Source organism: Enhydra lutris, unplaced genomic scaffold, assembly GCF_002288905.1.
Source record: "Enhydra lutris kenyoni isolate GAN:26980312 unplaced genomic scaffold, ASM228890v2 scaffoldscaffold39, whole genome shotgun sequence".
Taxonomy (NCBI): domain Eukaryota; kingdom Metazoa; phylum Chordata; class Mammalia; order Carnivora; family Mustelidae; genus Enhydra; species Enhydra lutris.
The window spans coordinates 20,304,083-20,324,461 of record NW_019154123.1 but is presented as its reverse complement, the minus strand read 5'-3'; the positions used below and the strand labels follow the sequence as shown (position 1 = coordinate 20,324,461).

Sequence of the window (20,379 nt, the reverse complement as noted above, 5' to 3'; positions counted from 1 at the left end):
ATAAGGACGCTATCACTGGCTGAACATATTTTATGTATAACCTACCAGCTGCAAAGACCACTCAAGCATCATGTTTAAATATATTTGATAATATCTGGAATTCCTGTTAACTCTTGCCAGGGTGTGTGGGCTATAAAAGCATACAATAATACTAAATCGATGCTTAGATTAAAAACAAAAACATGTATGAAAAATGACTGTGGTCCATTCCCAAATGGAAGTGGTGTCTGTGGGGAAAAAGAAATCTGTATGTCGAGCGGGAGGATGGGGGTAGAGATAGATGGTGGTTGTGGAGCATGCACAGAAACTATTAAAGGGACATATTTTAATTCATTTCTTTTTTCTGTCTCCTGATTTCAAATGGAACCTGATATGCTGGGGGGGGGTGGTGCTCAGTATTGCAAAGCTTTTCTTTCCTCTGTAGTTCAACTAACCTCTCACTGTTGGCTGATTTCAAGACTATTTCTCATAGTTTAGACAATTTTGACTTAGGCCAGGATCAATGTTTAGAGAAATTAGAATGTAAATTTGGGCTTATCTTTAACATGTTATTTTCTCAAGAATTTGTACAAGTTAATACTAAATTTGATGCTGCACATTTATCAACCTGTGGCTTTTGAAATGTCACTACTCTCTAAAGACAATAGCGTGGTATAACCTTGTTCTGAAATCACATTGGGTGTCTTATCAATTATAATAACAAAATAATGGTAACTCACCATTGATATGGTTCATTTCCCCCCCTTTTACATCTAAATACTGTGTGTGTATTTAGTTAGGATAAGAAAATTTTTTTGTATAACTACAGTATAGTTAGTAGAATCAGGAAATCTAACACTGATACTGCACTATAATATAATCCATTGTCCATATTCAAATTTAATCAGTTGCCCCAATGTCCTTTTGTTCAAAATGTCCCATAAGAGACTCTGTACTATAGAGAACAAACTGAGGGTCAATGGAGGGATGTGGGTGAGAGATGGGCTAAATGGGTGATGGGTATTAAGGAGGGCACTTTTAGGTCCCTTCAGAGCTGAGGGCCAGAAAATCCATGTGTGTCCATATATCTTTATTTCTGTATCTTTATTTATTTTTAAAAACTTCAGTGATGGGACGCCTGTGTGACTCAGCCAGTTAAGCATCTGTCTTCAGCTCAGGTCATGATCCCAGGGCTCTGGAATCAAGTCCCACATCGGGCTCCTTGCTCAGTGGGGAGCCTGCTTCTCCCTCTGCCTGCTGTTCTCCCTGCTTATGCTCTCTCTCTCTCTGACAAATAAATGAATAAAATCTTATTTTTTATTATTTTTTTAAATTAAATTTTGTTTTATTTTTCAGTGTTCCAAGATTAAATGAATGAAATCTTAAAAAAAAAAAAAACTTCAATGGCCAAAATTAGCAAGACAGGAAACAACATGTGTTGGAGGGGATGTGGAGAAAGGGGAACCCTCTTACACTGTTGGTGGGAATTCAAGTTGGTGCAGCCTCTTTGGAGAACAGTGTGGAGATTCCTCAAGAAATTAAAAATAGAACTTCCCTATGACCCTGCAATTGCACTACTGGGTATTTACCCCAAAGATACAGATGTAGTGAAAAGAAGGGCCATCTGTACCCCAATGTTTATAGCAGCAATGGCCACAGTTGCCAAACTGTGGAAAGAACCAAGATGCCCTTCAACGGACGAATGGATAAGGAAGATGTGGTCCATATACATTATGGAGTATTATGCCTCCATCAGAAAGGATGAATACCCAACTTTTGTAGCAACATGGACAGGACTGGAAGATATTATGCTGAGTGAAATAAGTCAAGCAGAGAGAGTCAATTATCATATGGTTTCACTTATTTGTGGAGCATAACAAATAGCATGGAGGACATGGGGAGTTAGGAGAAGGGAGTTGGGGGAAATTGGAAGGGGAGGTGAACAATGAGAGACTATGGACTCTGAAAAACAATCTGAAGGGTTTGAAGAGGTGTGGGGGTGGGAGGTTGGGGGAACCAGGTGGTGGGTATTGGAGAGGGCACGGATTGCATAGAGCACTGGGTGTGGTGCAAAAACAATGAATACTGTTATGCTGAAAATAAAAAAAATGATTAAAAAACAATGAGTTCTGTTATGATGAAAAGAAATAAATTTTTAAAAGATAATAAAAATAAAATTAAAAAATTAAAAAAAAACTTCAATGGTATCTTTAATTCCAATCTAGTATCACAGAGTATGTTCTAGTCTTCCTTCTTTCTATATTCTATTAATCTCCATAAATTTACTAATTTGCTTAAGCCTAGAACACAGAGAAGGTAGTTTCAGAATTGGCAATACGTAGTTTTGGGAATAACAAGTCTCCTAATTAGAGTTTAATATTTGTTTCCAGTGGGGTTTTTTGGGAGGGGGCAGTAGGAAGTTGGGGTAGAATTTATAGGCAATTTAATGTATAAATGGTAAGTTTATAATTTATTGAATTGTGACCCATATAACCTAGGCCTACCAGGATATAGAACATTTATCACCTCCCATAAAATTCCCTCTACTCTTCCCAATCTCAGCCCCAAAGAGACAACCATGTTTGTGATAATTAAAAAACTTTTTTTAAAGATTTGTTTATTTTGAGAGAGAGAGAGGAAGAGAATAAGTGGAAAGGGCAGAAGAAGAAGGAGAGAGAATCCCAAGCTGACTCTATGCTGAGCACAGACCCCAACGCAGGGCTCTCTCTCAGGACCCCGAGGTCATAACCTGAGCCCAAACCAAGAATTATAGGCTCAACTGACTGCACCATCCAGGGGCCCCATGTGATATTTTTCACCCTAAATTAGCTTTAATGGTTCTAGAATTTTATGTAAATGGAATCATTCAGTATGTACTTTTTTCTGTGTCCGACATCTTTCATTTAGCATAGTGTGGGTGAGATATATCATACTGTGTGTATCAATGGTTTACTCCTTTTTTTTTAAAGGAAATTTTTTTAAAGGTTTTATTTATTCATTTAACAGAAAGGGAGAGTACAAGCAGGGAGAGCAGCAGGCGGAGTGGGAGGGAGAAGTAAGCTCCCTGCTGAGGAGCTGGATGTGGGACTCGATCCCAGGACCCTGGGATCACAACCTGAGGCGAAGGCAGCCGCTCTACAAACTGAGCCACCCAGGCATCCCTGGTTTACTCCTTTTAATTGCTAAAAAAGTATTACATTGAATAAATGTACCACAATTTATTTTTTATTATCTCTTGTCTGAATTGTTTCCAACTTCTTACTCTCACGAATAAAGCTATTTTGAACATATTTGTACAAGTGTTTTTGTAGACATATAAGTTTATTTCCTTTAGGTACAAATCTAAGTAGAAATTCTAGTAGAAATTCTAGTAGAAATGTTGTCAGGTAGACTGAGGACACACTGGGTGCTGGGGCCTTGACCCAGCCCAACCCAAAGGAGTTGCTGAAGGTTCTTCATCTTGTCACAAGAAAGAATTCAAGGATGGACAGGACAGTGGTTGAGGAGTACAAGTGAGGAGTTTGTTAGAGAGAGTTTACTCTTAAGATGTGAGGGGATAAACTCAAGGGAGAGTTACGCACCCTAGGTTTGGGTCTCTATCTTTCATTGATATTTGTTAAGAAGAGGGTAAAATATTTATTATTTGGGGATGGAATTTTGGGGGGAGCAGGGTTTCTCACCTTTCCTCCCTTATGTAGTCTGGGTTTCAGGCTTTCTTTGTCTTCTACCCATTTCTTAACTGGGTTATTTGGTTTTGGGTTGTTGAGTTTGGTAAGTTCTGTATATAGATTTTGGGTACTAACCTTTTATCAGATATGTTGTTGGCAAATATCTTCTCCCATCCCATAGGCTGTCTTTTAGTTTTTTGACTGTTTCCTTCCCTGTGCAGAAGATTTTGTCTTGAAGTACCAATGGTTCATTTTTGCTTTTGTTTCTCTTGCCTGTGGTGATGTGTCTACTGAGATGTTGCTGAAGTCAAGGTCAAAGAGGTTTCTGCCTGTGTTCTCTAGGATTTTGATAGTTTCCTGTCTCACATTTAGGTCTTTCATCCATTTTGAATTTATTTTGGTGTATGATATAAGAACGTGGTCCAATTTCATTCTTTTGCATGTTGCTCTCCAGTTTTCCCAACACTATTTGTTAAAGAGACTGTTTTGTTTATGTTGGATATTCTTTCCTGCTTTGTCAAAGATCAGTTGACCATATAGTTGTGGGTTCATTTCTGGGCTCTCTATTCTGTTCCATTGATCTACGTGTCTGTTTTTGTGTCAGTACCATGTTGTTTTGTTGACTACAGATTTGTAATATAGCTTGAAACCTGGAATTTTGATGCTTCTGGTTTTGTTTTTCCTTTTCAGAATTGCTTTGGCTATTTGGGATCTTTTGTCCATGTGTTCTTTAAAAGAATGTGTATTCTGATGTTGGTGCATGGAATATTCTATAAATGTCAATTAGATCAATTTATTGATAGTGCTATTCAACTTTTCTATATCCTTAGAGACTTTCTATTCTATTAAAAATTGAAAGAGAATTGTTGAAAACTTCAACTATAATTGTGGATTTCTCTATGTCCCTTTCAGTGCATTTGTTTCTTCTATTTAGAAACTTTGTTATTAGGTACATACACAGTTAGGACTGTTATGGTCTCTTGATGAATTGACATTAATTGACATTACAATGAGATCCTTTTTATTCCTAGTAACATTCTTTGTCTTGAATGTTGTCTAATATTAATATAGCCACTCCAGTGTTCTTATTATCAGTATTTGCATGATATATCTGGCTCCTCCCTTTACTGGGATTCCAGTTACATATATGTTCAACTTCTTAAGTTGTTCCACAGGTGACAGAGTTTCAATTCACTTATTTTAAGTCTTATTTCTTCCCACTTCAGTTTGTATAGTTTCTATATCTGTGTCTTCAAGTTCACTGATCTTTTCATTTATATTACCTAATCTATTAATTGTTATGTTTCATTTTACATTTCAGATACTGTTTTTCAGCTTCAGAAGTTTCATTTGACACTTTTTAACATCTTCCATTTCTCCCCTCATTATGTTTTTCCCCCTTTAAATCCTTGATCATATTTATAATATTTAGCTTTATAGTAACTGTAATAAAGTATTTTTCCCTGTTATTTCAGGGTCTGCTTATTGATTTTTTTCTTCCACTTTTGGTTGATGTTTTCCTGCTTCTTCATACATCTGGTATTTATGAGATGCTGGACATTAGTAATATTATTTTCTTGGTCTGGATTTTGTTGTCTTTCTTTAAAGAGGGTTGACTTATGTTTAAGCAGGCAATTGATTTACTTGTGATTCAGTTTGATCTTTTTGAGGCCTATTGAAGCATTTTGGGGTACTTATAGAATAGCCTTAACTCTGGGACTAAACTTTAGCCCTTCTAATAAGGTATGATCTTTCTGGAGTCTTAATGGCTTGAGTGTTCAACAAAGTCTCTTCAGTTTAGCTGGACAGAACTTGAACAAATATCAGCTCTGAATGAGCTCTGGGAATTGTTCAGCTTACAACTCCCTGGTAGTTTTTTGTTCAACTTTGTAGAATTTCATTCTGTGTATGACAGGTTAGTATTAAACGACATTCAAGGGGACCCACTGTGGTTATTTCTAGAGTTCTTTCTTTCTGTATTACCTTCCTTTCCAGTATTTTGCTTTACACATTCCAACTGCCTCAGCTTTCTCAGCACCAGTCTTCGTCGTCTTAACTCCTAGTGATCATTTGGCTCTTCTCTGTTACCCATCCCTGCATCACAATCCAGAAAATGTCTCCAGCATGATCAGAAGGATCATACTGTGTCTTTTCTTTCAGAAATCAAAGTCTTATACTACCTGTTGTGCAAAGTCTGAAATATTTGTTTAGCTTTTCACTGCAAGAGAACATATCCTGTATCAATCTAAAATGTTCAGAAGCAGACTATATGAATTTTTTTATTATAAAGCTAATTTCTTAATAGAAATAGATCTATTCAGAATTTCTATTTATTCTCATGCCAGCTATGACAATAGTAGCTTCCAAAGTAGCATTTTTAATCTCTGTTTTTCCCTAAATTATTCTTTTGAAAGCTTGGTTTTCATGCATTGTTGCCAAAACCTTTAATGTCTTCCCTTTGCTCTCAGTGTAATCTATTCCTTCAGTTGCTATTCAGTATCTTCTATAATCTGGTCCTAAACATGGGCTTAATCACTACTCTTTATAGATGGCTTAAAAATTTTTTAATGTAGTTGAACTTGTCAGAATCATATCAACAACTTCTGTGTATTTTGGTAGCTTTTTAAACATACATCTATATCCTATATATGATACGTCCTATGTAGTGTACGTTTTCAAGCAAGAGCAATCTTCCTTGTTCTTATGGAAGTATCTCGCATTGTACCTAGTGTCTTGCGCTGTACCTAGATATGGTAGGTATTCCATGGGCATTTTCTTTTTCACTGAAAGAGAGATCCTGGACCCTTGAAAAATTAAAGTGTTTACAAGGATGGAGGAGTACTGGAAAGGATAGAATGGAGGAAACAACTGTTGGCAAGCACTAAAGATACACCATTCCTTCTTCACAATTTTTCTGAAGGTCAGTATTCCTGTCCCAGGTTGTGCCTCTCCAGTAGTTCATTGTTTAATGCCATCACATTGGACACTGAGTCAGACAGCATAAAAAGGGTGCAGAAAACCCACAATCATTTTGTGATCCTTTACATTCTGGCTGGGAGTCTAAACACACACATACAAACATGAATGTTCCATTTATTTTGTTCAGCCCCCTTTCCTGTATCTCTTTCTTCCTCTTCTCATAGGCTGTTTTTAATTTTGGTAGAGTGCTGAGTTAAATATCATCTGGCTGACAACCCAAGACCATTTATCTTAGACATTGAAAGAATGATGAAAAAGTCATTTAACCTTTCACAAGAAGGTTTTGCATAGAAAAAGAGTCATCTTACTTAATATGGAAACTTTTTCACTAAATTTAACAAATTGGTTTATAGTCTCAATAATTTTTAGGAAACTTCAGCCACATCATCCAAATCATTATAAAAAAGAGACATTTTAGTGTTTTGTTGACTAAGTGCCATGAGCTATATGATTTAAAACTCATACGTCAAGTTTAATAACATGCAAGTGAAGTGTTAATCAATTTTGTGTAAATTCACCTGGATGGGGAGCACATATCATGTCTTGAAGACTGTGATGAGGGGCGGCCGTAGATACAGGATGGGAGAAAACCAAAGAAGTCCTGATGTTGGCTCAAGTCAGTCTTCATGAACTGCTATTTAAATTAAGCCGTCTTCACAAATGAGACACTCTCTTCTGTACCCCTATTGTCCTAAAGCATATTAGGAAAGAAGCAGGACAGGGCTGTTTGTTCTTAATTCTTTTCAAGTCAGAGATTTCACTTAGCCTGAACCCAGAAGCCCAAGTCAGACTGGAGACAGACATTAAGACTGGATGGAAGGAGGATAATGCATTTTGTTTGTTACCTAATCTCATATGCCAGTTTAGGCACACATGTTCTCTCCCACCAAGTCATCTACTCTGAGAGTTCGGGAAATGAAACTTGGGCCATGCACAGAGAGGAGATGTCTAGTGAATGCTTGTTAGACAACATAGAATTATCTAAAGTGGCATGTTTGTTCAGTGGGTATAATTGAAGCTCCATTCTCCCTGTTCACTCATAGACATAAAGAAAGATCTTAAAGCTCATACTCACTGACTTTTTCCCCCCATATGTATCTATTTATTAATACTTGGTTAAATAAAATTAGTAGCTGTAAAGAAAGATTTGTGAAAGATATTGAAATATAAGACATGCAAAATGGAATGTTAAGGTAAAAACCTTATATCTTAAATAAGTGACACAATTTTTGGATTGGTATTATAATATTTAATAGCAGCACATATTGGAAGATACATTTGAGCCTAAATATCATGTCTGAAATATATTAAGTTATATTTTTCTTTCTTTTCTTCATTTAAATACTCACTGACTTTTTACAGTAATACCTTTTAGTACTACTCACATAACTTCTTTGCACCCTCACATAACTTCTTTGGAAATAATGATGAATTTAGTCAAGAAATTAATCCTTTGTTTTGGTTCTCTTGAAGTTGACATAATTAAGTCATTGTATTTTTTTTTAATTTTTAATTTTTAAATTTTTATTATTTTTAATTTTTTAAAGATTTTATTTATTTGACAGATGGAGATCACAAGTAGGCAGAGAAGCAGGCACAGAGAGAGAGGAGGAAGCAGGCTCCCTGATGAGCAGAGAGCCTGATGCGGGGCTCGATCCCAGGACCCTGGGATCATGACCTGAGCTGAAGGCAGAGGCTTTAAACCACTGAGCCACCCAGGTGCCCCAATTTTTTATTTTTTTTTTCAGCATAACAGTGTTCATTGTTTTTGCACCACACCCAGTGCTCCATGCAATCCGTGCCCTCTCTAATACCTACCACCTGGTTCCCCCAACCTCCCACCTCCTGCCCCTCAGATTGTTTTTCAGAGTCCATAGTCTCTCATGGTTCACCTCCCCTTCCGATTTCCCTCAACAACCTTCTCCTCTCCATCTCCCCTTGTCCTCCATGTTATTTGTTATGCTCCACAAATAAGTGAAACCATATGATAATTGACTCTCTCTGCTTGACTTATTTCACTCAGCATAATCTCTTCCAGTCCCGTCCATGTTGCTACAAAAGTTGGGTATTCATCCTTTCTGATGGAGGCATAATACTCCATAGTGTATATGGACTACATCTTCCTTATCCATTCGTCCATTGAAGGGCATCTTGGTTCTTTCTGCAGTTTGTTGACCGTGGCCATTGCTGCTATAAACATTGGGGTACAGATGGCCCTTCTTTTCACTACATCTGTATCTTTGGGGTAAATACCCAGTAGTGCAATTGCAGGGTCATAGGGAAGCTCTATTTTTAATTTCTTGAGGAATCTCCACACTGTTCTCCCAAGTGGCTGCACCAACTTGCATTCCCACCAACAGTGTAAGAGGGTTCCCCTTTTTCCGCATCCCCTCCAACACATGTTGTTTCCTGTCTTGCTAATTTTGGCCATTCTAACTGGTGTAAGGTGGTATCTCAGTGTGGTTTTAATTTGAATCTCCCTGATGGCTAGTGATGATGAACATTTTTTCATGTGTCTGATAGCCATTTGTATGTCTTCATTGGAGAAGTGCCTGTTCATATCTTCTGCCCATTTTTTGATATAATTGTCTGTTTTGTGTGTGTTGAGTTTGAGGAGTTCTTTGTATTTTTATAATAATCGAGTGCTTGAACTAGTATGTTGAGTTTCTTTTTAATTTATTTGGTAACACAATGTATATATGTATAGTGCTAGAATAATCATCATTGCAGATGATTCATCGTTAAAACAAAGAGACAAAGAATCAATGGGATTTTTTTTGGACCCTTGGAGTCAAAGGTGATCTTTAATTTTCAGTTCTTAAATATTAAATTTGATATCACTTTTTGATGATAAAATTTGTTCACATAACATACATCAATGTGTGTTTGAATTTGGAAATAACATGTTTCATAGACTCAGGGATAAAGGAGAGATAGAGAATATATATAAAGCACTGAGCAGTTCATCTAGTTTATACCCATTCCTCCAACAACAACAAAAAAATGTATTGAATGTCTGGAACATATTAAATAAAATAAAATAAGTTCATGCCATTGGGTGTAGGGTGGGAGGGAAAGAGAAATTAGTAAGAAACAAGTAAGTACTTAGCATGTCATATGGTTGTACATACTAAGGAGAAATCAAAGCAGGGAAATAGAGGTGAGGAATATCAGGTGGTTTCATGAAAAAATTCACTATATGCGATGGCCAGGGTGGGCTTCACTGACAGTGTGACATCTGAACAGAGATGTGAAAAGAGAGAGAGCCAAGCAGATATCTGGAGGAAAAGCCCCAGAGTTGGAGAATTATTTGCATTACACATATTTGAGAAATGGCTCATATGCAGACTATAAAACAAACAAATAATAAAAACTCAGACAACCTGATAGAAAAATGGGCAAAAACCCTGAACAGGCACATCACTGAACAGGTACAAAGTGATGTAAATTAAAACTACAATGTAATAACTTTAGTTGCCCACCTAAATGGCTAAAATATGAAATTGATCACGCACAATGAGAGTGAGATATGACACAGCCATTTTGGAAAACTGCTTAGCAATATCTACTAAAAATGCTCACCTATCCTAGGACCCAGCGACTTTCACCTCTAGGTATAAACCCAACAGAAATGTGCATATATGTTCACCCAGAGGTGTACAAGAACATTCAGAGCTGTACTATTTATTACAGTCAGAAGTTAGAGACAACCTGAATGTACATCAACATGGATGAATGGTACAGTCACACAGTGGACCATTACATGAGAATAACAGTATAATATGCAACTATGTGGATGAAACCCATAAATATAATGTTAAGCAAAAGAAACTAGATACCAAGAAAACAAAAACAAACAAACAAACAAACAAAACCCCTCCACACTGTAAGATTTTATTTATATGTAATTCAAAACAGTCAAAATTACTTTGTAATGTTAGACATCATGGTGGTGGCTAGTGATTGTAAGCGGGTTTTTAGGGTGCTGGTAATATTCTCTTCTTTGATCTGGGTGCTAGTGACTCAGGCATATTCACTTGTAAAAACTCATCAAGCTTACACTTAGGCTTTTTGTAGTACACTTAGACTTTTTGTAGTAGTACTCTACTTTTTGTAGTATTTATTTACAAATATATTTAATGAACTTTCCACTAATGACCATCTTTCCTAGATGATTAAGCAGTCACCTTGAAATGTTCTAGGATATTCTGTCATAATTATGAGCATTGATTTCTAAAGCTATCCTTAAATGTATGTGTGTGCATGCCTTGGTGGGGGATACATCACATTGTATTTTTTTTTCTAACTCACAGTGTATTATTAAAATTATTGTACTTAATATTTTAGAATAGGTACAGAATGCATATGATTAAAAATTCTACAGCTTTAAGAGGGTATTTTATGAAGATTAAATCTATTTCTTAATCTTAACCCTTAGACAACCAACTTCCTATCTTAGAGATGACTATTATTACTAGTTTATTATGTGTTATTACAGTTTACAGATGCCTATACAAGCATATATACATGTATGTAGAGCTGCCTTTTTTTTTTAGTAGTTACATAGTATTCCATTGTATGTGATATACTTTATTTAGCTAGATCCTTATTGATGAATGTCTGGATTATTACTAGTCTTTTGCTATTTACAGAACATTGCAATGATTACCTAGTACATGTCATATTTTGTTAATGCATATTTGGAGAATATTTGGAAAATAAATCTCCTGAATTTGAATTGCTCAGTCACTTCATTTGTATTATTAATCAATACTATTAAATCATCCCTCATATGGGTGAATCAGTTTTTGCTTTCACAAGAAACATAACTATACTCCCACCAGAGATTCATTACTATATTGGGCTATTAAATTTTTAAACCTCTACCAACTGCATTTTGAAGTTCCCTTGTTATAGGTGAGGCTGTGTTCCTTTTTATACATTTAAGAGCTTTTTGTACCTCCTCTATGAACTGTTTATATCATTTGCCCATTTTTTCAAATTGCATTGCTATTCTCTTTCCTATTGAACTGTAGGAGTCCTTAATGTATTAAGGGAATTTTTTTTCCAGTCAGTTGATTGCAGATATTTCTCAATTATTCATTTGTCTTTTGATTTTGATTTATTTTTTTCCTCTTGGAGAAATTTTTAATTTTTATAAGGTTGGATTTATCAGTCTTTTATTTTATGGATTCTGGACTTTTTGTCATATTTTAAAAGGCCTTCCCCAATGTAGTGGGTAGGTTTAGGTTATCAAGTTTCATATTTTCATTCTGTATTTTTATGTTTTCATTCATATATATATATATATATATATATATATATGATTTTCATTCTTCTGGAATTAATTTTGGTAAAAAGTATAAAGTAGAAATCTAAATTTCTCATAGGGCTTCCCTAATGTTGTAACACCATTTACTGAATAATCCATTTTTCTCTCACTAGTTGGGAATGCTGTGTTTATCAAATACTATATTTCTATGTATATTTGAGTCTTTCTAGAGGCAGCAGTATGTTTTAATTATTATAATATATTTGAATTCTGGTTGTGATAGTAATATTTCTTCAGATTTTGGGGGGCATCTGTATTTACTCATATGAACTTTAGAGGCAGTTTATCTACCCCAGAAAAAAATTTTATTGGCATCTTTATTTTCTATTGAATGTATTTTGTTGTATTCAAGATTAACTTTGGAAGAAGTGCTTTATAATTTTTGAAATCTTTCTAACCAAAGTCTGTTTAGGTCTGTTTGTGTTCCTCAGTAGCACTTAATCTTTTTGTTTTGATCTGCACATTTTCCTCTTTTATTCCTAAGTATTTTTATTCCTATGTAGTTTTTCCTTTTTAAATATATTTATATAATAGGGCACCTTAAACTCAGGATTTTCTAAATGGGTGTAGTTTTTGATTTCTGGATGCTAACTTTCTGCCAAACTATCTCACTCAATTTTCTTATCATTTGTGATAGTTTTACTGCAGATTCTTTCTTATTTTTTATATTTAAATTTTTTTCACTTACCTAATTATACTGGCTAATACTTCCAGAACAATATTAAATAATAGTGGTGATAAAGGACATTCTTGCCTTATTCCTTTAACAAGAAGGTGTGCTTAAGTGTTTCTTCATTAAGAACAAGGTTTGCTTTTAGGATGACTATATATGTAAATATATAACTGCATATTTCTAATAATATTCATGAAGAATTCATCTACTGCTATTATATCAAGGTTTGTTTTAAACAATAATAATGGGTAAGGATTTTTATTAAATTGTTTCTCAGCAGCTATCACTGCTCATATGGTTTTAAATTTTTTTTACAGTGCATAGTCGAATTTTTTAAAATTCAAATACATACAAAAATAGAACCATTTTATTAAGCCCTACATACCCATCACCTAGCTTCAGTGATTATAACTCATGGACAATGTCATTTCATCTAGACCCTACCTAATTCTTTTCATCATTTTATCTGTAAAAGTGTCCATATTAAATTATAGGCTTCCTTTTATATAAATATACCATAACAGCATTATCCTGCCTGAAAGATTTATGATGATGATGATGATGATAGTAATAATAATAATAATGATATTAAACAATTATATGGATTATTTTGTAGGACTACTTCATAGTTTGTGTTGGGTATTCTAACAGGAGGTACATATTGTCTATTTTTCTCCATTTTGGGGGTGTTATCACCTACTGATGATTATTTTCTAGATCCATTAATTCATAAGGCATTCCAAAGTGTGATATTCTGTTTTTACTTCCCTTTTTTTTTTTAAAGATTTTATTTGTTTTTTTGACACAGAGAGAGAGATAGAGAGAGGGAATACAAGCAGGGGGAGTAGGAGAGGGAGAAGCAGGCTTCCCGCTGGTGAGGGAGGCTGATGCAGGGCTCCATCCCAAGACCCTGGGATCATGACCTGAGCCAAAGGCAGACACTTAATGACTGAGCCACCCAGATGCCCCTCTGTTTTTACTTCTTACCTTATTAGCTACAGTACATCCAGCTAAAGAGAAGCTTCCCCTCAACAACTACTAGGGTTCCCTAAGGTTGGTTCATGAAGGAAGGACAGCTAAGGTGCTTGATTCTTTCCCTTTATTGAGTGGTTTAAAAAACATTAGGTGACTTCCTTGCATGCTCCAATGATGACCAGTGTTTCTTTTATTAAAGATTTATGTATTTATTTGAGAAAGAGATAGAGAACAAGCAGGGGGAGGGGCAGAGGAAGAGGAACAGAGAGAATCTGAAGCAGACTCTGCACTGAGTACAGAGCCTTATGTGCTGCTCAATCTCAAGACCCTGAGATTACGACCTGAGCTGAAACCAAGAGTCAGATGTTCCCATGAGCAGGGAGCCTGACATGGGGCTGGATCTCAGGACCCTGAGATCATGACCTGAGCCAAAGACAGACTGAGCCACCCAGGCACCCCAATGTTCAGAATGACTGTTCCTTCCCCATGAGTAAAGAGGTTTCTTTAATCCTTCCCCCAGTACAATGGGGTTTCACCTGGAGGAAGCTGAGAAGGTTCATATAGGGTTCCATACACTTCTTGCAGAGCAGTCACTCCCCTCTTCCAGGCTTGTGCCACTTGCCTTTCCCCTGCCTGCGTCCTCATGGTTTCTTGTGAGACCCAGTGTAGGTCTGTGAAGTAAGTATGAGCTCCACTTCTATTTATAGCTCCTAGGGATCCTGTGCTTGTATGCTACCTCACATTTCTTGGCCTTTACCTGCATTCTTTTTGCCTATTGGCTGGTTCCTGGGGTCCTTCTCTCCCATGCTCCGCCACAGCTGAGGCAATGCTCCTGCTCTTTCCCCTTGGATAGGGTGATTTTCATTTGGATTTCTGGCTATTTTTTGCCCTAAGATCTCAGCTCTCTATTGGATTAAGGAAAAGCTATGATTGTGTGGTTTACCTGTCTTTTTTGAGCTGGTAGGGTGGGAGTAACACATAAGCTAACTTTCTACATTCTAGACTGTAGTGGAATTCTGGCTGAAGTTGTTTTTAATCAATCAAAAAGCTACAGTTGTTTCCAAGAAAACATTTACAGTTTGTCTTTTGTTGTTTTTATTTCATATGGAGAAAGTTTCTGGATTACAGTTACCTGCATCAATTTTTATACTATCACATTTATGTCATTTATTTTGGAAATCTTTGAACTAGAATAAAAGTTTTCTCACAATCAGTGCTATGAAATGTGTAAACCTGGCGATTCACAGACCTGTACCCCTGAGGATAAAAATACATTATATGTTTATAAAAAAATTTAAAAATTAATAAAAAAAAAGAATTTTCTCACAATCAAAGCTTTTCCTGTTGTCTGTCATATTATTTTACCTTTTGGGGAATATGAAAGTATAGAAAAACAACTTTTAAATGGATGTTCCTTTGTTTGATTTGAAATTCAAGTACAGTGTAATCTTTCCCTGTTTCCTGAGACCCTTGGAGCTACACCTTACTCAGGAAAGCACTGCCACTACTACTGCTACTACTCTGCACACTGTTTTCAGTGCTCTCATCAAGGGCTTGTGACAGATGGGTGTTCTGTCTGCTTTGGAGTGACAGTTTTGCCTGAGGCCTGCAACCATCAGAATGCTCTCTTGGAGTTTTTCTACATCTGCATTTGACTTTCACAGCTTTAGCATTATTTCCCCCTATATCATGATTGGAGATTTCAGTTCTCTAATTTCCCTGAAAATAGATTTGTGTCTCAATACCCTATTCCTTCTAGGGGATTTCCTACATTTTAAAACTAGACTTTCTCTTTTCTTCCTCTTATTCCACCTCAGCATTATCTTTTTAATACAACTTTTCTATTGAATAATCCAGGATATGAAATACCTTTTGATGTCACTTTTCTAAAATAAACAAATTTGCCTATTTGAAAGGTTCCTGGAAAGTTGTTACCAATTAAATCATGACAAGGGGGACGCCTGGGTGACTCAGTTGGTTGGACGACTGCCTTCGGCTCAGGTCGTGGTCCCGGGGTCCCGGGATGGAGTCCCACATCGGGTTCCCAGCTCCATGGGGAGTCTGCTTCTCCCTCTGAACTTCTCCTCGCTCATGCTCTCTCTCGCTGTCTCTCTCTCTCAAATAAATAAATAAAATCTTTAAAAAAAATAAATCATGACAAGGATCCCCAGATTCTCCTACTGAAACTGTTTTATAAATGAATATTTCATTCCTTAACCAAGCATCTGCTGCTTAGTCTTTATTTTTCTGAAGATTTTACTTTTAAGTAATCGCTACACCCAAACATGGGGTTTGAACTCACAACTCCAAGATTAAGAGTTTCATGCTCTTCTGACTGAGCCAGGCAGGTGCCCCCCTCCCTCTCTGCTTAGCTTTTAATGGGAACGTTTTTAGATTTAAGCAACTATGAATAATACCATGTTGTTATATAGTTGGCTATATAACAATAATAACAACAAACACAACCACAAAGAAACAAGTTTTAAATGCAAATGCTGTGACGAGGAATATGATAATAACTCTGCTTAATATGTTTCGAATGGATACATAAATGAGGGAATGGATGAGCTTATAAGGAAATTGACATTGGCATTGATTGCCATCAGAGCCAAACTAATCAGCTGGCAAAGCATTTGACCAGTAGCCACCAAGTGATCAAGGTGTGTGACCATTAGCCAGTTAACCAGTAACTGATCCCACAAAAATCTTTTCTCCAATAATGGAAGAACCTGGTACAGTGCACACAAAGGATATGAGGGTGTTGCTGTTGAGGTAAAGAATGTGGTCTATTGTCCCTCTATCTGAGTGATCACCACATCTATCCTGTGGTTCTCATAGCAGTTCTCCTCAGTCATTGCCTTGGCAACTTCACCTCCTGCCACCCACCCCCTTCTGGTCTCTGGGCTCAGCGGTACCTGTCTGCTCTCAGTTCCTCAAACTAGCCAAACTCTTATCCAGCTCAGGAGCTTTATACATTTTGTCCCCTCTGCCTGGTATGCTCTTCTTCTGCTCCTTCTTATCAACTTCCATTCCTTTCTTAAATGCTCCTCCTTAGATGAAGCCTGCCCTCAGTGTTCCATGGAACTTTTATTTGCCTTGTCAGTCTGCCTTAAATACACCTATATCTCTCAATCCAGTGCAAGTTCCCTAAGGCAAGGACCATGTCTTGATTCTCTTTATATATGTTTGTTATACGTTTATTTAGTTTTAATTGATCACTTACCTAAAATCTTTTTTAAAGAAAGCATTAGATTAAAAAAAATCCCCATAAGTGAAGTGTTGTGGTTAAAATAAAGATAATAGATCAGAAATCAGACAAAACAGGTAGGAATAATTGTACCTGGTGTGAAAAAATTTCTAAAAATGAATTATTTATCTTTGTCTCCTATACAGTGTCAATATAGGGTCTTATACCAATTGAACATTAATTAAGAAGACTTTAACTGGGTTAAAGTCTAAAAGCCAACTAAGAGCAAGTACCTCAGCAGTACAGATGGCCAGATATAAAATCCCCACCTGTTTTATTTCCCTGATCTTTTTTATCTTTTGACTTCTCATCTAAAATCTACTTCTAAGACAAATGTGAGAAAGCTGTGGTAAAACAGTGACCTGAGGGGTGCCTGGCTGGCTCAGCCCGTTAAGTGTCTGATTGTTGATCTCAGTTCAGGTCTTGATCTCAGGGTCATGAGCCTCACATTGGGCTCCACTCTGGGCATGGAGCCTGCTTAAAAAAAAAAAAAAATAGAGTGACCTAAAGAAAGGCTACTCAGGGTTACCTTGGTCCAGAACTCCCCACACCAGGCACCTAGGCACAGTATGGGGGTGTGCTGCAGGGCTTCCTTGCCTGACTCTCTGGGGGCTGCCAGCCAGCCCAGGCTCCTGCTGGTCTCAGTGAGGGCAGCCTGCACTCTCCAAGTCATGTCACCTTGCTTCTCACCTGTAATGTCATGGCTTTTCTACATTTCTTACCGGAACCATCATGGGATCAGTGCCTTTTCCTTTTATCTGCCACTTTTAAGTATTTTAAAAGATTGAATGCAGTCCTTTTCCTCTTAGTCTGCCATCTACTTCTCTCCTTTACCTGAATACAGTCTTTTTTCCACCCAGTTTGCTGCTCCCTGCCCAGCAGGTGATCCAGCCAGAAAAGGCAGTCATGATGCCACCTGCACAGGTCTGGTTACCCATGTGAAGCTGAAACCATTTAAACTGACCCCTTGTCCATTTGTAGCATATGACAGATATGATAAAGGAAGGTTTATAAAGAGGAAAACAATACTTAAAATTGTTTCTAATCTCTCTGCCTCTTGGGTAGGGTGTTTCCAGGTAATAGAGGAGCCCTTTGTAAATTAAATGCCCTCAGCAGTGGAGGAAGCAAGTTCAGAGTCAGAGGAGCTGGGGTAGGGTTACATGGTTCCACAAGATAAAGGTGTGTGAGTTAATGAGATGGGAATATAGAAATCCTGGAAGAAGCAGATGGACAACCTGAGATGTTGGAGGACAAGAGAGAAGAGAGGATAAGGTCCCTTCCCCAGCCAAGCCCTCCCCCAGCAAAGATGTAATTAAAGGGGATTTTTCCAAGGAACTACCACATACTGTGCAACCATATTCTGGGAATTTTCATCAAAATTATTGAAAGCACAGTATATTTGTAGAGTTAATTTCTTGTTAAAGATAGTGTTGAAGAGCATGGTTTTTGTGTCATATTGGGAGGGTTTGGGCAGAGCAAAATTAGCTTGCTCAAACCTTGATTCTGACTTTGATTAACGATGCCTATGCATGATATGTACTCCAGCCACCCTTGTGTCTCCAGAGCTGATTGTCCTGCACAGTGAAGAGCTAAAGTCTCCAACCCAAGATACATTTTCTTTGGAGAGAAATATTTTCCAGTCTATAGCCAAAAGCCAAAAGATTGAAAATTATTTGTTTCAATTGGAAACAAGATAATTAACAACTATTACTATACTATTTTATAGCACTGAAATCAGATTGCTAATTTATGAATGGTTATACATTATAAGTTTTGTATGCCTAAAACTTGTGGTTTTCATGAAATTACCATACTTATAAACTTAAATTTGTTTATGAAGCCAATTACTCCAAATGTATTTATTAGAGTTTTTGTCTGAAATGAAATTACAACCTGCTGAGTTCAAATAAATAGAGCATGTCTTTATTTTTTTCCAGTTTGTATAAAACACTGTAACAAGTATGGAAAGCTATTATATTTTTTAAGACTATATTCTCCATGATTCTCAGCAGATGACATAAAATATTAGCCTCTTTTGCACTTAGACTTGTGTTGGTTTCTCAACAGAGAATACTGTTGAAATTCTAGGACTGCACTTTTAGGACTTTTGGCACAGGTCCAGGAACCCATGAGGTTCTCCAAAGGAGAATTTACTTCATATCTGTGGTAGGGATGTTCATGCCAGATGTTCATCAGAGGGATTTACGTTAGAAGTAAGGAGATATCTTTTAGGAAAATAAGTTATTTTGTCTCTTAGTGACTCAGAATATATCTTTGATCATGTCACAAAGCAGGTTTCATGTCAAGGCTCCATGAAACCAGAAGACAATGCTCCAAATTCATGAGAGAGAAAATGGGCAGACCAAAGAACACTCAAAGTGGAAAGACCCCTTACTCTGCAGATTATAGAGTCCGTGATTTTCTTCCAGAGCCTAGAAGATGGAAGCCAGTCTTTGTCTTACCTAGTATGCTAAGGTCTATGAAAACCTGTGATCATTATACATTGTAAAATAGGATCATTATATTATGTCTCGCACCAGTATAAAAACAGAGAGAAAGTCTATAATAGACACAATTGGATCATTTTTAAAGGGAAGATAGAACTCAGTTAAAATTAATATGACTCTGCCTAGTCTCTGAGGGAAGGATGATGCTTTTATAATATTTAGATATACTGGTTTGGGTCTGGAACAGGGTTGGAGAAGAGGAGTAACTAGATCATTGTCAATTAATTGATGTATTTTAAAATACATAATACTTATTTTGAACTAAATTTACATATGTGGATTTGAAGAATGACCTGGATTTGAGTAGGCAAATATCAGGGAAGGGGAAGGTAGATATTCCCAGAAAGGAAAGCAAAATGGACAAAAACACAGGAGTACGAATGGGTGTAATATTGGAGAAAATCAGTTACAATGTGGAAGCAAGAAGGCAGACATTCTTTAGGGTGGTTCTTAGAGTTAAAGTCAGATGAACTGAAATGCAGAGAGAAGGACTGAGTGGATCTAGAGAACATCACAAAGAAGTCTTTTAATGGAAGTCTCAGGTGGTGTAAGCTTAACTAGGCTGCCAGCTCTGTTCCACAGCAGGATCAAAGAGTAAGGGTACATCCAAGGAGTGTTTCAGATAGGGAATGTGGTGATTTCGTGACAAACTAGTCACAGAAGCTGAGTGAAAAGATTGAAGTGGAAGATGTTTTCAAATTTTTTCAACTGGGAGACCAGATGAGTTTCTTGAGTAAAATGGTAAAGTTGGAAGGAAATACAGTTTGAAAGAAAATGAAAGAAAATGGTAAGGCTTTGTTTTGGTCCCACTGAATTTGATGTGGAGTTGAGTATCAAAGTGGGAAATATTAAGAGGCCTAAAATGGGGGTGTTCTGTGAAGGGGAGAGGTCAGGATAGAAGCTGTAGATCTAGAAGTCATCAGCATAGAATCCATACAGATAAAAGTAGATGAGATCTCAGAGTGAATATAAAGGCATAAGTTCTGACTCAGAATCGGAAATTGGTGCTACATGAGTTT

The 20,379-nt window shown here is 36.7% G+C and overlaps 1 pseudogene; it reads right to left on the bottom strand.

Annotated features, from left to right (window-relative positions):
- The window catches only part of LOC111154969, a 54,497-nt pseudogene extending 36,971 nt beyond the window's left edge, over nucleotides 1-17,526 (bottom strand).
- Nucleotides 17,527-20,379: the final 2,853 nt, after the last annotated feature.